At 48.0% G+C, this 12,365-nt stretch overlaps 1 protein-coding gene across 2 annotated transcripts in view; it reads right to left on the bottom strand.

The window, feature by feature from the left end:
• Positions 1-8,901, bottom strand: part of Lgmn (legumain) — a 34,066-nt gene extending 25,165 nt beyond the window's left edge. The window contains exon 1 of one of the 2 annotated variants that reach the window (XM_075948475.1): positions 8,770-8,901. The gene's annotated coding sequence lies outside the window, so the exon portion shown is untranslated. Of the gene's footprint in view, positions 1-8,729 lie in introns of both variants that reach the window. The other variant, XM_075948476.1, reaches the window with a different exon arrangement.
• Positions 8,902-12,365: the final 3,464 nt, after the last annotated feature.

Genomic DNA, 12,365 nt, shown 5'->3' with positions numbered 1-12,365 from the left:
AAAACAAATGTCTTGATGTGTTTCCCAGGCTGGTCTCCAACACCTGGGAAACAATCCTCCTGCCTCAGCTTCTAGAAAAGCTGGGACTACAGGCATGTCCCACCACACATGCTAATGCTAAAATTTTAAAGACCCTTCTAACCCAGGAGGTATAATAAGGCCATAGGCTGGCCACCACCCATTGTGACATTAGCTTCTCCCTGTGTCCTGACTGTGTGTGTTCCGAAACGGCACGCCCAAGCCTGTGACCCTGTGATAAGAGGTATGAGGTCTCAGCAGAAAGGAACCTGTGGGGCAGGCTCTGCCTTGCTTCCGCCCTCAAGAAAACACACAGCATCAGTCTATATCTAAGCTGAAGAAGCTCATCCTCTAGCCTAACCCTCCCAATATCATATCAGAGAAGAGACAAAGTAGAGCGGAGAGGAAGGAGGCCCTGTGACTGCAGAGAGAGGGGAAGGAAGCCAGGGTACCTGGGGCGGAGCCTCTAGTGAGGCCACGTCAGGCACCAGTCCACAGGAGGGTCTCGTTAGGTACAGACTGTGACAATGAAGGACCTGCATTTCTAAAGCACTCCTGGGTACACGGATGCAGCCAGCCTTGGATTGCACTTGGATGCAGAGACCTCAGGCACGAGCCCCATGGGCTCCCATCCTCCTGGGCCCTAAGCTCAGCATCCCAGCACTTGGGACTAGAACGCTTGGTCCCTTCCAAATAGAAGCACCAGATTCTGAGTCTGTAAACCTCAGTGAGTGCAAATTAAGGTTCCTCTTTTTCCTACCTCCTTCTCTTCCACCTCCCCCCACACCTCAGCATTCCAAGCCTCAGTGTCTGCCCCTCCTTAGCAACTCAAGTTCTGAGATTACAGCGCGCACCACGCCCTGCTTAAATTCCCACTTCTTTCACCACACAACGGCGTTTAAGGAGAAGCAAATCTAGGAAATGCTCCCAGGTTTACTGTTTGGTCACTGGGGTGTGGTAGATTGGGGACTAGGGTACAACACACAGGGTTAGAGAGCTGCTGAGGTGGTTTCAATACAGGGACCTGTTGATCTGTTACTGTTAACCCTGATTAGGGTCATCGTGAGGCATATTTGGACAAAGGACAAGCAAGAGGACACCTAAGAGCAGAAGCTCCTGTCCCCAGAGCTCTGCAGAGCCCCCTCCCCCGCCCCCGAAGGTCCACGTGAGCACCAGCAGCACTGCCTCACCCTGGACTTATCTGGCTTCACTTCAGCTGCCCGGAAGCTCACTTCAGCTGCCCGGAAGCTTTCCCCAAGGCCCAGTCAGCAATGCTTCTCTGTAAAAGGTCAGACAGTAAATATTTTTGGTTTTGCAAGCCAGACCATCTCCAACATAATCAATCATATGATCCAACCAGTATTTCATAAAAGCAACCATAGACCATATGGGAAGGAATGAATACGGCTGTTTGAATAAAACTTTACTAAAAAAAAAAAAAAAGGTAGCAAGTTTGACCTATGGGCCAGTTTGCTGACTTTGCCCTCAAAGAAACAGAATGGGCTCCTTTGGCCCCAAGGACAGCCAGAATGGCTATTATAATCTCCCATCAAAATCACCAAACTGGTCACTGGTTTCTATCAGACTCTGCTGAGTTTGGTTCGTGTGACTTAGTCCCAAAAACGGGCTCATTCCATGGGTGGCATTGATATGTGATTTTTTTTTCTCCTCATATTTAGGGGGAAAAGAAATCAAATCCACATGGCCTTTCAATGTCCAAAGTCTCCAGATCCACAAATTTAACCAAGCTTGGATCAAAAACACTTCTGAGAGGTGGGGGTGGGGGGAGGGTCAATCTACCATGCATGCATGAGGATCTAAGTTTGAATCAAGAGAACCCATTCAAAGTTGGGTGTGGTCGCGGTCACCTGTAACCCCTGCACTCCTACAGTGAGACTGGAGGCAGAAACAGGAGAACCCCCACACACAAGCTCATGGGCCAGACGGCCTGGCGTATACAGCAGTGAACCACAGAGACTCTGTCTTACTCAAACTGGAAGGCAAGGGTCAACACCAGAAGTTGCCCCCGTGGCCTCCACTGGCACCTGCAGCACGCACACACCTGCACTGGCACACATGAATGCGTGTACACACACATACAAATAAACACATCACATACATCCGGTATATATGAACGCATATGGGGGCTGCACCTATGCTCAAATGTGTCACTATCTCCAAAGCACAACAGGATGACAACTAACGTAGCACCTGGAAGAGTTAACTAAAGTTACACGATGGTAAGCCTAGGGTCTATACAAACGATGCCTTTTCACGGAAAGGATTTACTAGAGCATCCTATTCAGCATCCAAGGGAACCTTGGAAGCAGACCCAAGGACACCCAGATGACTGTCCACCCTGACTGTGAGCCGCAGCGGAGCAGACTCAGCCAGTCTAGCTACCTCGGTTAAGCGGGCACTGCAACAGCCCTGCAAACCTAGCCCTTCCTGGCTGCTTTCAGTTTGTCTTCCGGTCCTCTCACGCGTGCCTCACTGCGCTGTAGGAAGGAGGAGCAGACAGGCAGAGGTCACTCATCCTCACAGTGGATGATCCTTGTGAACGCACATCGCTCCTTCCAGACGAGGAGGAAACCGAGACTGGGAGGTGGGGAGAAACCTGCAGATCGGGGACATGAATCAGGCTGAGTGGGCTGTGCCTGTCCCACTGCACCACCTGAGCTGGAAATCCTGGTACATCCATGACCACAGACACCGAAACAGCTCCAACCTGGGACCCAAACTGCGTGGGTCTTCAGACCTTCCCCAGGCCACCCAGGACCTCTCATGTGCCATTTTAAGGCACGAGGAGGAGCACTTGTGTGCCCCACCATGGAGACCCAGAGCCACACACTCCCAAAGTCAACTGACAAACCTCATGAACTTTCCCAGTTCCCAGTTGCTATACCCACCGTGACACTGTACTGTTCACCAGCAGGACCCTAGGCCAGAAAGTCAAGTTCAGGACTTGACTCAACTTCAAGAAACATATCATCAAACAGGCTTAATTCAGGTAGGGACATTGGGACAAGTGAGCATTCCAGATAAACTGTCATGAGCCACAGGTAATAAAGGCAAGGCCAGGGGAGGGTCATCCAAGTAGAGAGGTCAAGTTCAAAGCCAGGTATGACACCCGCCTTACCACAAGTGTGACCTCTCACTGACAGCTACCACTCAATACTGGCTCTGGGTCAGATGCAGCAAGCCAAGCCAAGAAGCTGGTTAGCAGGATGAGGATATTGTTGAGGAACTTCCAAACAGGCAAGTCTTCACTGTGCTCTGTTCTCTGGGAGGTTAAAGTAAACAGCTCTGCAAACAGTGATATGGACTATGAATGAAGAGCCCGTCTGGACTGTCTGCTTGTTTTGTCGTGTTGGGTTTGTTTGGGTTTGACACAGCGTCTCATTATAGAGCAAAGACTGACCCAGAACACACAATCCTTCTGCCTTCAACTCCAAGATAATTACAGGTGTGCATAACTCCTTCCGGCCAGCTAGGGCTGTTTCCTTAAATCGAATTGTTTTACTGGGTTGGCTTTCTGTTTTCTTTTATTGTATTGTATTCTGTTGTATTTTGAGACAGTCTCAGGTAGCCTAAGCTGGCCTCAAACTCACCGGGTAACTAAAGATGACTCAGAATTTCAGATTGGCAGCCAGGCTTGGTAGCAAACATCTTTAATCCCAACACTCAGGAAACAGAAACAGGCAGATTTCTGAGTTCAAGGTCAGTCTCACCTATTGAGTTCCAGGATAATCAGAGTCATACAGGGAAACCCTACCTCGAAACACCCCCCCCACTCCAGCCGAGCAGAGGTGGCACACGCCTTTAATCCCAGAACTAGGAAGGCAGAGGCAGGAGGATCTCTGTGAGTTTGAGGCCAGCCTGATCTACAAGTGCTAGTTCCAGGACAGGCTCCAAAGCTACAGAGAAACCCTGTCTCGAAAAACCAAAAGAAAAAAAAAAAAAAAGAAGCAACCCCCTCCCTCCAAAAAAAATTCCAGATTCTTCAGTCTCCACCTCCCAAGTATTGGGGTTACAATGTGCCTTGTACCCAGCCTTGTTTTCAGTGCTAGGGATCAAACCTGGGGTCAGTGCCAGGCAAACGCTTTATGACTGAGCTTCATCCTCGGCCCTAATTTCTCTGTACAACAGGACCCTCTGCTACAACACAGGGCCACCACTCCCTTTCTAGAAGGACGACAGGATAAAGACAGCTTTTGGGTTTCCTGTTGAAGACTAAGGTAATTATATCCTATCTCAAACAAAAAATGTCCTACTAGATGAGTATATTATCATTTTCCTCAACTAGGAGAACTGAGATTTGGTGAGGAGCCAGATTCCGTACAATCGAACCTAACCAGGCCCACCTAATTCTGGTTCCATTGAAAAGACTGTCTGCCTACTTCCTGTGGAGAAAGGCCCTGTGTGCAAATAACTCTCAGGCAGACATGCAAATATCCCAACAAAGGGAGCTAAGCTGACTTCCTTTGACCCCAGGCCACCCCACCCCTTTCACACTCCAGTATTTCCAGGCTGCAGTCAGGGCTGCACTTTGGAGCACCCTCTGAACTGGCTATAATAACCTCAACAAGTTTTCTTATTAATAGGTTGAGCAAACCCTTAGCACATGTTCATTTTTAAGAGCTGTACAGGGAGAACTTCGCCTTTAAAAAAAAAAGCATTTTTTTACCATTAGAGAAACCACAAGTATCTAACATACTCCCAGGCAAACAGAACCAAAGCCGTCAGTAGGAAGCCTCAGGAGTCTAGTGACAGAACCTCCAATGATTGGTTGAGTTTCTTAAGACTTTCGTTTTTAATGCCTAGTTGAAATTTGATTTATTTTTTTGTTTTGTTTTGTTTTGTGTTTTGTTTTTCAAGGCAGGGCTTCTCTGTAGCTTTGGAGCCTGTCCCGGAACTAGCTCTTGTAGACCAGGCTGGCCTCAAACTCCCAGAGATCCCCCTGCCTCTGCCTCCCGAGTGCTGGGATTAAACGCATGCACCACCACCGCCCGGCCCGAAATTTGATTTTTTTAAAAACAATTCTTTAGTTTATATTTATTTGTTTGTTTGATGTATGTTGGTGTTTTGTTTGCATGTATGTCTGTGTGAGGGTGTCAGACCTTAGTTACAGACAGTTGTGAGCTGCCATGTGGGTGCTGGGAATTGAACCCAGGTTCTCTGGAAGAACAGTTAAGAGTCCTCTTAACCACTAAGTCACCTCTCCAGCCCCTGAAATTTGAATTTCTTAAATCATGATTATTATTTTTGAAACTTGGTTTCATTATAGCCTGTGTTCTTTTCCAAAAATGACTAAAGGAAGCTTTTATATTTATATGTTGGCTCTGAGGTTAGACCTTTTTGTTTGTTTGTTTGTTTGTTAATTTTATTTAAAGAAAACCCTGGCTGGCCTGGAACTCAAAAAGATTCACTAGACTCTTTCTGAGTGCTAGCACTAAGGGTATGCACTACCACACCCAGCCTTGAAATCTGACTTTTTTTGTATGTGTGTGTATGTTTTTCAAGACAGGGTTTCTCTGTGTAACAGTCCTGGCTGTCCTGGAACTCACTTTGTAGACCAGGCTGGCCTCCAACTCACAGAGATCCACCTGGTTCTCTCTCCAGTGATGGGAACATTGGGCTTTTGATTTCACCCTTTTTCCAAGTAGCTACTTTGTTCTAAGGCAGTGGTTCTCAACCGTCCTAATGCTGTGACCCTTTAATACAGTTCCTCATGTTGTGGTGACCCCCAACCATAAAATTATTTCATTGCTGCTTCATAACTGTAATTTTGCTACTGCTGTGAACTGTAAAGTAAATATCTGATATGCAGGATACCTGATGTGTGACCCCCACTGTGGGGGCTGCAACCCATACGTAGGTTGGGAGCCACTGTTCTAAGACAAACAGCAACCTCATTTTCTTTCATCTTTTCTCCTGATGGCATCAAAGTTTACATTCTCTAATCTGGATACATAATTATCTAAGTAAGCTTTTCTGGTTAAAAAAAAATGAGTCTCATCACGTGTTTATTTAATCATTCGGATTTCAACACCATCAATGCTCGTGACAACTTACTCATCATAAACTGAGATTTGATTTTGGTCTACTAAGCAACTTAAAAAATTGTATCAGAGGGTCATGGAGATAATTCCGTGGATAAGGATATTTGCCCAGAAAAGCTGATGGCCTGATTCCTAGAACCCAGGAAAAAAAACTGAGTCATGCATTTGTAATCCCAGAACACCACTCAAGGAGGAAGGAAATGGGAGAATCACTCAGATACTGGAGGACCAGCTAGTGTCAAGTAAGCTGTGTACTCTGATTGCCACAAATGAGCCATGGAACAAATCCAACTGTGCACATACATGTGCACACACACACACACACACAGATACTGGAGGACCAGCTAGTCTGAAGTGAGCTGTGTACTCTGATTGCCACACATGAGCCACGGGACAAATGCAACTGTGCGCGCGCGCACGCACACACACACACACACACACACACACACAGATACTGGAGAACCAGCTAGTGTGAAGTAAGCTGTGTACTCTGATTGCCACATATGAGCCATGGGACAAATGCAGTTGTGCACACACACACACAATTAAGATAAAAATAGTGCCGGAGCCAAGAGCGTTATCACAATCTAAAATTCCAGCATTCTAGAGGCTGAGGCAGGAGAACCACTGCAAGTTCAAGATCAGCCTGGGCTACAGAGCAAATCCCTGTTTCATAAAAATAACAAACACACCGGGCAATGCTATCACGCACATGGGAGGCGGAGGCAGGTGGATCTCTGTGACTTCAAGGCCAGCCTGGTCTACATAGCTAATTCCAAGACAGCTAGTGGTGTTACAAAGAGAAACCCTGTCTCAAAACAGAAAATTAAATTAAAATAACAATCGGGGCCTGGAGTAGCATACACCTTTCAGCACTCAGGAGGCAGAGGCAAGTCTATCTCTGTGAGGCCAGCCTGGTCTACATAGGGAGTTACAGGACAACCAGGACTACATAGAGACACTTTCTCAAAAATATAATAATAATAATAATAAGCATATCTCCAAAAGAAAGTCATAGGAAAATTCCAGGAAGAGTTTTCCCTTCAACACGGTGAAATGTGACCATGTGTTTGCTAATGGCGACCACATCACATATACTATGGAGGACCCAGAAGAGCAAGTGCAGGGCTCCCATCACTGGAGCGGTCACAACGCTGTGACTCATGTGTTTCTGGCGACGCTGGTAACAACAAGCCACTGGGCTGCCAGTCACCTATAATTACGTGCCAGGCATGACCCTTCACCGGTTACTCCAGAGAGTCCTCCCAGCTACCATAAAGAGAAAACGTTCTAGGAGGCAGCAGCCAGGATGGCTGGGCAGAACACCACATCATCTCTAACCAGACCTAGCAGGCCATCCAGCGAGTGCCCTACACCAGCCCGCTCCCTGTGACAGCCCCCCATGGTGTAGGCACAGCAACACATCCCCATCCATCAGCAACATCCCGGGCATCCTGAGGACTACTTCTTTGTAACTCCCCTGGGGGTTATTGTGGTGCCCTTCTGGTCTTCGGTGTGGCCTCCTCTCTAACACTGTCTACGCTACAAACACTTCAAGATAAAGAGAAATCTACACTAAAGGCAGCTCACTGGGTGTTCAGGACAACACCCAAATTTCCCGCCCCACTAAAGGGCATTCGAGACGCACCTGCCTCTCCCCTCCTGGAACAATTCACTCCCCGCATATAATTCCTTATTCCAAACAGACTCCACAATTACAGATCCAAAGCACTGTCCACAACTTCGCCTTGCTGTTTTCCAGGTAATGTGAACTCCTCCTCCACCCCACTAGCCACTGCCCATCACCCAGCGCTCCAATTTCACTTCACTCCCTTCTGCACGAAGTCCTTCCTCCTAAATGAAACTTGAGTATTGCTCTGCACACAAAGGACACCTCTATCCTTGACAAAATAAACTCGCCTCAAAAATCTTAGCAAACTATATAGCATGATGGCCCAGTCCTGTAATCCTGGCCTGCAGAAAGATGAGGCAGGGAAGTCACTGAATTCAAAACCAGCCTGGGATACACGGTGAGTTTGAGGTTCTGTCTCAAAGCCAAAACCAAACAAAAGCCTACTACAGCCCAATAAATGGTTGCTTTGCAGCCCCAGAATAAAGAATATTCCAGTCGTTACAGATCACAGAGCGAGTCTTAAGCCCTGACCACTCATTTTCATCTATAAAACGGAGCATGTGACATAAGTTCCATCCTCCAGCCCTCAGTGTCTAAACCGCTGGCCCAAAATAATCCTAACCTTAACAGGGACCTGGGACCACATAAAGCCAGCTTTCACTTTCAAGATGGATGTGAGCCTTCCTGAAACTCAGCAGCTCTTCTTGGAAGGAATATTTGGGGTATTTCTACAGAGGTGTTTTTGTTGAGATCGGGAATTGCCCCTTTCCACGGATGCAATGCTCCAAGTTAAAAACATCAACAATCACCTGGAACCCGGCCAGGCCCTGCCCGGCGATGGGACCTCAGCGAATCGACTCCTCCTTCTGCCTCAGTTTAGCCCTCCAGGGAAACCCGCCGTTCCAGCAAAACACAGTCGCGACACAAACAAGCCTCGGACTGGGTGGTCCCAGGAGGGAAATATTACTCAGAAAGGGTCGAGGGATGGAAAACCTGGCTAAGAGCCCATAAGTCACCTCTCGTGGGGCGTGGGTCCTCCCGAGGGCCCGCGATTACCTGGGCGGGTGACCGCCGCTGTGACTGCAGGACCGTGGGAACTCCAGGCGTCACGCAGCCTCAAAACAACCACCTCCAGAGTCCGCCCCGCTGTGATTGAGCTGCGCCGCCACCGCTCGAGAGCTCGGATGCCTACATACCCTGATTGGTGCGATCTCGGGACGTGGGGTTCAAGAAAACCAATAGAAGCTGAGATTGAGGCCGGCTAGCCTGAAAAACTACAAATCCCGGCATGCGTGGGCGGGGCTTCAGGGTCCTGTGGGCGGAGCTCAGGGTCCTGTGGCCAGGGTTGGGCCTGTGCGCTTGTATGATGAGCTAGGCTTGAGCACCTAGATGTCTGGGGACTCTAGAAGCATTGAAGGATCACTCGAACTCACTGGTCTCCTGACTTGTCAGTGTATGAGCCTCCCGAAACTCGCCTGACGTCCACCCCCAGGACTGTTGTGATTCTGTTGGTCTGCCTTGACCTGTGATCACAACCCCGAGTGATGGATGACCACTCCAACTTTACAGACAGGACACCTGCCAAAATCATGGAGCTTAATTGTTTACCAAGCTCCCAGACCACTTTCAGGGGCAGAAGCAAACCATAGCTGTTTGGTTCCTGAATTCAAGATCCTAATCTGCTGTTATGTCTCAAGTGTTGGGCGTCACCGTGAGCTGGAGAAAGAAAACACTGTGTGTGCAAATGTCATGAGCTATCGCTCAGTAAATAGAATCGGTGCCTTCCTACATGAGTATATGAGTATATCAGGACCCAAGACAGGGCCACCTTCCAGGGGGGTGTCTCTCTCTCTCTCTCTCTCTCTCTCTCTCTCTCTCTCTCTCTCTCTCTCTCTCTGTGTGTGTGTGTGTGTGTGTGTGTGTGTGTGTGTGTGTATGCACTACCTGAAGGTGCATATACACATTATGCATATGAATGTAGAGGTCAGAGGTCAACCTCAGGACCCATTCACCTTATTTTTGTCTATATGTGTGTTTTGGTTAGGTTTGGTGTTTTGAGACAGGAGCTCTCTAGTCCTGGCTGTCCTAAAACACAATATGTCAACCAGGCTGGCTTTGACCTCAGAGAGATCTTCATGCCTCTGCCTCCCAGTGTAGGGATAAAAGCAGGCTTCTCTATGCCCAGATCTACCTTCACTTTTGAAGCAGGCTATCTTCTCTGGCCTGGAGCTTACTGACTGGGACGGCCTGCTGGCCAGTGAGTCCCAGGAGTCAGTCTTTGTCCTCCTCCCTAACAGTCAGATTACAAGCATGCCCCATCATACCCGGCTTTTATTTTTTTAATATATGGGTTCTGGAGATCAAACTCACATTCTCATACAAGCAAAATATGTACTTTGCCAATTGAGCTATTTCCCCAGCCCTGAGTTTTTTGGGCTTTGTGTTTTGGTTTTTTTGTTTGTTTGTCCTAGTAAATCTTCAGACCTACTCCCTGTCTTGATTAATAAAAATGTATAAGATTATAGCCACACCTGTCTGCTTAGTATTATCTCTGGTGATTTTTGCAAACAAGGCAACCTTAAATAGACTGTAAGGGTTTCGACTTGAAGACAACAACCGACCCTTTGTCACGCAGCTCTCTGGCCTAGGTCCAAAGCTTGAAAGTGACCTTGGGCTTCAAGTCTAACTCGTGACCAATCACGCTTTCAGGTCTTCCACCAAGAATATGCGAAGCTCATTCATCTCCTTCAGTGTATTTACCAGGCCCCTTTAAATGCCACCTGTAATGAAGTACTGAGAGAAACAGGATTTTGCTTCTTCCCCTTGGGAACTGACTGTCCTGTTGGAGATACCAAGTTGCGTCCTTAACCACTCCCTTTCACCGACAGTAAATGGTGGACTTTGACTGTTTAAGCCTTAATGATGAACGGAAAGTGGTGACCTGTAGCCTGATATGTTTAGACAAAGAGTCTGGTCCAGCTCCTTTGCTCTCCCTCAGCAACAGTTGAGCTGAGTGGACCGGAAGAGTAGTACTCGTCAGTGGATAGCCAATGGGAGGAGCTTCTGGGAGTTGCCAGGGTGATGGTCAGCCCAGGAGACCTGCAAGGTGACATCAGAGAGGCGTGGGAGCACAGGTGAGCTCTGCTTTCAAGTTGTCTGGATTTAGATTTCAGTTCCATGCCCACTGTAAGCTGCAGGACCTGAGTGAGCTCTCAGTTCTGAGGTTTCCCCATACTCGGCATCAACTGAATGTCCCCTAAACATTAGCCACTACTTAGGCTAGGTGATCCCTTGAGCAGTGGGTGTAACTTGAGAATTTTAATGAGGAAAACAAGGTAGCTTGGTACGGTGGAGAACACCTGTAAATCCCAAAGCAAGGGAGACTGAGGTGTGGGAGATTGCCTTGAGTCAGCCTGGGCTAAATTACACCCAGTTTCAAAAATAAAGAGAAAGGTGTGGAAAAGGAGAAGGAAGGAAAGAAGGAGAGAAGGAAGGAAGGGAGGGAGAGAGGAAGGGAGGGAGGGAGGGAAGGAGGGAGGGAGGGAAGTAGGGAGAATTCCTTGACCTTGAGAACTGCCACCACTCTGGTGCTCACTCACGGAACTGAACGGCAGCACAAGATCGGTATTGAGCCAAAGGAAAGCACCACTGGCTCGAGTAAATACCAACACAGTGTGTGTGCGCGCGCGCGCACACACACACACACACACACACCCGGCTCCAGGCAGTCTGACACTGTTGGACTCTAGCGTCCAAACACCGAGGAGGAGTCACTCCCAGAGACCACCTCATACACCACAGCCGATGCAAAAGCATGAGAATTTTATTAATTCTGTCGTGACAGGGTCACTCGGCATTCAGGAAGCTGAGAGACCTCGAATAGCTGGCACAGGCTACTTTTAAAGAAGACCATAGAAGCAAGGGGGGTTGTGATTGGCTTATTCAAAAAGGCTATTACCAATAATTGGCTGGAGAGCTGTTGCCAGATCAGATGAGGTAAGAGGTCATTTTGACCCCGTTTCCCAGGGGACTGAATCAAAACATACGTATATGGGTAATTGTTCAGGAACTGAGTACGTGCAAGTGTAGCTGTTAGGTCCTTGGTTCCCAGGGGAGGAGGGGAAGCACTATGGCATTGAGGCTGAGAGGATTCAGAATTGTCAGAAATGGCTTCAGGATTGTCTTAAAGTCTTTCCAGACTCCCGGTAGACACATAGGCATGGGAACCACCACAGCAGAATTGCTGCCAGAAAAGCCCTGGTTGTGGCTCCAGGTCAGAGGTTGGTGAGACAGGATGTTAGAAGGTAACGTCAGAGTGTGGCAGCCTCCTGGCTCCCAAGAGATACCAGCACGGAATCATTCCAGAGTAACTCTTGTGAAAGACAATCAAACAGTAGGAGACTGAATGAGAGACTGGGGTTTTACAGTAGAAGCAAGAGGACCTCTGTAGTTTCAAGGCCAGTCTGCTACATAGCGGATTCCAGGACAGTTGGGCGTACACAGCAGTGATTCCCAACCTTCCTAGGACTGTGACCCTTTAATACAGTTCCTCACATTGTGGTGACCCCCGAGCACAAAACCGCCTTTATTGCTACATCATTGCTGTAATTCACAGACTACTGCTGGGAATCGTAATGTAAGTATCTGATATT

This window comes from Microtus pennsylvanicus, chromosome 14 (assembly GCF_037038515.1).
Source record: "Microtus pennsylvanicus isolate mMicPen1 chromosome 14, mMicPen1.hap1, whole genome shotgun sequence".
Classification (NCBI taxonomy): domain Eukaryota; kingdom Metazoa; phylum Chordata; class Mammalia; order Rodentia; family Cricetidae; genus Microtus; species Microtus pennsylvanicus.
Note: the sequence above shows the minus strand (reverse complement) of the source record. Positions and strands in the feature narration are given on the sequence as shown.